Here is a 5,356-nt window from a genome sequence, read left to right as displayed (position 1 = left end):
CATCTCCTTGGAAGAGCCAAGCACCTGCCTGGGGAACAGTAGCATCACTCGTGGGTGCTCAAGCATCTGCATAGGTCACCCCTGAACGTCTTCTGAGCACCCAGGAATCTCCCTCCAGCAATGAAGCACCTCTCTGGAGAAACTATCCGTGGGCCTGGGTCAGCCAACATCTCCCCGGGTACACAAGCATCTCCCTGGGGAAGCATTTTCCCATGGCACCCAAGCACCACCTGGGGGACCCAAGCACATCCTTGGGGACCACAAGCACCTGCCTCGGGGCCACATGTACCCCCAGGTGCACACAGACCTCTCACAGGGGCACCCAAGCACATCCCTAAGGCACAGCACAACACACTTGGAGCACTCAGGCATAGCCCTTGAGAATGCAAGCGGCTCTCTGCAGTACCCAAGCACCTCTTGGGGCATCCAAGTGTCCCCTAGGGGAAGAGGAGCATCTTCCTAGAGAGCCCAACGATGTTCCCAGGGCACACAAGTATCTCCTCAGGGCAAATAAGCATATCCCTGGGACACACAAACACCTCCCGGGAGCACCCAAAGTTCTCCCCAGTCACCCAAGCATCTCCCTGCAGCACACAAGCACCTCCCTGGAACACCCAAGCACCTCATGGCAGTACCTAAGAATCTCCCCAGCACACTCCTGCATCTGAGTGGAGAATTCAACCATCTCCCCAGGGCTCCATACCACCACCTGGGGCACACAAACTTCTCACTGGACATGGGAAGCACCTCCCTTAGCACCCAAGAGCTTGCATGGGGTGCACAAGCACCTGCCACAGTCATTTAAGTATGTCCCCGTGGGCACCCGGGCATCCCCCAGGGGACACAAACACCAACGTGCAGGAACCAAGCATCTCCCCACAGCCCTCCAGCATCTCCCTGGAGCCAAGCATCACACAGAAAGCACCCAACCATCTCCCTGGAGCACCCAAAATCCTCCCTGGAGAAACAGAGCTTTGCCCTGGATCAGACAAACCTCTCCCTCGGGCACACAAGCACATCTCCTAGGGTACACAAGCATCCCCAGATAGCACTCAAGCCTTTCTCTGCAGCCACCAAGAAACTTTCAGGATCACCAGTCCATCCTCCTGGGACAGTCAGGAAACTCCCTGCATCACCCAGGTGTCTTCTTGCAGAAACCAAGCATCTCCCTGCACACCCAGGGAGCATCTGGATAGAGCAGCTAAGAAGCCTGGGGAGCAGCCAGAATATTCTTGGGATAGCGAAGAATCTCCATGGAGCAAGAAAGCATCTCCTGAGGCACCCAGGCATCTCAGGGGAGCACACAAGCATCTCCTCTGCACTCACCAGCACACCCTTCAAGTTTCCTGGGCCATTCAGGCTCACACTGCGGTTCAGCCCCTGCTCCATCGCGCACTCACCTCCCTGTCCTGCCCTGCTCCGCCCTCGGAGCTGCTGCCAGGGGCTTACGTCCCGACTGGGGCCTGCCCGCACCCCTGGCCCTTTATCCCAGCTGGGCTGCCGTGTCACGGCCCCACTGTGACAGCTGGGTGACACAGCCACCGCTGCCCCCCTGCCCACTGGGACACCACTCAATATTTATTTCTTTGGACTCACAGCTTTGTCAGTGACACAAAATGGGTCAGATTCACCTCCAAGAAAAATATTGCCGGCATCTTCCATAAACTTCACAGGTAATGAATACCAAATAATTCTTGAAGTTTTAATCAAAAGTGTTGGTGTTCTTCTTTCTTTCTTTCCTTCTTGTCCATGTTTAGCAAGTTTTCCTTTTCTTCTTAAAGGTCCAAACATATGTCTTTCTCCTTCTCTAGTTTGGAAAGCTCTCATAAAAAGAGATCTTCTATTTCCAGCTGCTTGCTCTACTCTTCTGTTAAGAGGAATCCTCCTGGTTTGTGTCTTGTCCTTGTGTCTGGGTTTGCTTGGCCAGCTTTGTGTCTCAGCACTTCTGCTGAGCATTCACAAGCTCCGTTGCCCTTCTTTTGCACAAGGCAAAGCAGAGGACTTGAGGTGAGCAGCCTTGGGCCTGCTGAGGGACCTGCTTGGAGGATTCCTTTGGGATATGGTCCCCCTCCCTGCAGAGAGGAGGGGTGCAGGGAGATGGTTGATGTTTGAGCATCGACTGATAGAATGGACTGGCTTGGAAGGGACATTCCAGGTCATCTAATTCCAACCTCCCTGGTATGGGCAGGGACACCTTCAACCAGACCAGCTTGCTCAAAGCCCCATCCAACCTGCCCTTGAACACTTTCTGGGATGGGGCATCCACAGTTTCCCTGGTAAACCTCTTCCTAGGACTCACCAGCCTGATAAGAAGAGAATTTCTTCCTCATACCTCATCTAAATGTACCCTTCCTAAAGATTCAAACCATTGCTCCCTCCTTGGTCTATCATCTCCTTGTCAAGCTCATGAACGGTCCAACCTGACACACGGGAAGTAAGCCAAGTGGCAGGAGGCTGGCACGAATGAGAAAGGAACTCCTGATCAAAATCAACAGGAGGAGGAGGCAGATAAACGGCGGGAGCTTGCTGCCTCCCAGCATCAAAGGCTCAGTGATTCTGAACAGGAGACTCGTTACGGTTTGTGAGTTTAGGAAATGGGAGGGGACTGTGGGGCAAGCTCCTGGCTAGACAGAGGGTCCAAGTCCAGCTGCTGGAGGGATCCATTTTGTCCGTGTGTCTGTACAGGTATATGTTTTCCCAGAATATACCCTAGCAGAGAACAAGCCCAGCATTCATTTTGTCCTGGCTTTGCTTGCTTTGTAGTGTGTTTGGGTGTTTCAGAGATGGTTCTCATGGTAATTCTTGCCTGGGTCTCCACTAAACAAGTACCTCCCTTAGTGCCTGTAGAGTCCTGACACTCCTCACGCTGTTATCGTGTGAGAGTCACCACCATCAGGGTGAGCCATCGGCACCCAACCATGAACAGGAGACAAAAGGGAGCTTCAGGGCAGGGGGACCTTGGGAATCTCCAGCCTTCAGCCAGCAGAAACCCCCTGCAGGTGGCAAGGAGATGTGGCCAGTGCTGCACGTGGGGCAGAATACCTGCATCCATCAGGGCAGGGCTGGACGTGAGCAGCTGAGGGGGGACCCTGAGGAGAAGGCGTGGGTGCTACGAGGACACCATAGGAGCCAGTGGGACATGCTGAGAGGGAGCAAGGCCAGCTCCTTACGGGGCTGCACTAGGGGCAGCGGGGGCCACCCAGACCCTTACCCACTGTGCACTGACATGCACTGACATCTGAGATGCTCAGATACTCAAAGAACTTCCTTGGGAGCTCTGGGGATACGTTAGAGCATTTGGGGAGGTTCTTGGGTGCCCTGAGGAGATGCTTTGGTGCTCCAGTGAGATGCCTGAGTGCTGTGAGGAGCTGCATGGCTTCTCCAGGAAGATGCCCCGTGGAGATTCTTGGGTACCAACACTGATGCCGTTCTCTTCCAGGGAGGTGCTTGGGTGCTCCTGGGAGATGCTTTGGTGCTGTGGAGGGTGCTCCAGGAAGATGCTTGTGCTCCCAGCGAAGATTTTGGCTTTCAATAGGGAGGTGCTTGTCTTCTCTAGGGAGGTGCCTGAATGCTCCTTGAAAAAGATCATGTGCTTTGGGGAGGTGCTTGGGTCCTGCGAGGAAGACAGGTTGGTGGTGTGGGGAGACTGTTGGGTGCTCCAGGGAGATGCCTGTGTGCTGCATGGAGCAGCCTGGCTACCCTCGGGACGTGCTTGTGTGCCTAAGGGAGATGTTGGTGTGAACCAGGGCAATGCTTTGCTTCTCCAGGGAGGAGCTTGTTGCACCTCCCTGGGGCACCCTCACATGTTTCCTGGGAACCTCAACATCTTTTGGGACAATTCAGGGATGTACCCAAGACATCCAAGGCTCCCTAGAGTTCCCAAGCATCTCCCTGCAGTTCCAAGGCATTTCCACGGGAACACAGTTTGATCCCGGAGGTACCAGTCTTCTCCCCAGGGAACACAAGCATCTTCCAGAAGGACCCATGCACCTCCCCACAGCACTCAAGCATCTCACTGGGGTGCTGAAAACTCCACCGTGAACCCAGCACCTCCTACCTCACTAAGACATCAACCAGAAGCAAACAAACATTACTTTGAAGGGTAATGAAACCGTCCATCTCAGGGGACAGCCAAACATCTCTCTGGGGAACCCAGGAACCTCTCTTGAAGACCAAGGATCTCCCTGGGGTACCCAAGCATTTTCCCAGGGCATGCTGGCGTCTCCGCAGGGCATCCAAGCACCTTCCAGGAGCACACAGTCTTCTCCTGGAGGCACACAAGAACATTCCCAGAGCACCCAACCATCAATTTCGAGCAAGAAAGCACAATACGGGGGCACCCAGGTATGTCTCTGGAGACCCTCCCTGGACGAGACAACCTGCTTGCTGCAGTACTCGAGCACCTCCTGGGGCACCCAAGTATCTCCTAGGGGAATAGGAGCATCTTCCTAGAGAGCCCAAGGACATGCCCAGGGCACACAAGCACCTCCCTCCCCAGAGCACAGAAGCATAACCCTGCTGCATCCAAGGTTCTGCCCTGGTCACTCAGGCATCTCCCTGCAGGTCCTAAAGCATCTTGGCATAACACGCAAGCACCTCCCTGGGCACACCACCCATCTTGGTGGACCTGCCAAGCACCTCTCCAAGGAATCCAACACCTTCCTGGAGCACCCAACTGTCTCGCTCAGAGCAAGCAAGCACCTCCCTTCACACCAAGACATAACCCTGCAGCACCCATGCCTCTTCCCGGAACACCCAAGGATCTCCCCAACACACCCAGTCTGCTGAGCTCCAGCCCCTGCTCACGCTGCAGCGGGACTCTGGCCCTGCTCAGCCTCGCACACCACTTCAGCCCCTGCTCCATCGCGCACTCACCTCCCTGTCCTGCCCTGCTCTGCCCTCTGCTGCCTGCTGCCAGGGGCTTCCATCCTGACTGGGGCCTGCACGCAACCAAGGGCCCTTTATCCCAGCTGGGCTGCCGTGTCATGGCCCCACTGTGACACCTGGGTGACACAGCCACTGCTGCCCCCCTGCCCACTGGGACACCACTCACTACTTATTTCTTTGGACTCACAGCTTTGTCAGTGACACAAAATGGGTCAGATTCACCTCCAAGAACATATTTCTGGCATCTTTCATAAACTTCACAGGTAATGAATACCAAATAATTCTTGAAGTTTTAATTAAAAATGTTGGTGTTTTTATTTCCTTCTTTGCTTCTTATCCATGTTTAGCAAGTTTTCCTTTCCTTGTTCAAGGTCCACACATATGCTTTTCTCCTTCTCTAGCTTGGAAAGTTCTCTTATAAAGAGATCTTCCATTTCCAGCTGCTTGCTCTACTCTTCTGTTAAGAGGA

This window comes from Anser cygnoides, chromosome 29 (genome assembly GCF_040182565.1).
Source record: "Anser cygnoides isolate HZ-2024a breed goose chromosome 29, Taihu_goose_T2T_genome, whole genome shotgun sequence".
In the NCBI taxonomy this organism is placed as follows: Eukaryota; Metazoa; Chordata; class Aves; order Anseriformes; family Anatidae; genus Anser; species Anser cygnoides.
Note: the sequence above shows the minus strand (reverse complement) of the source record.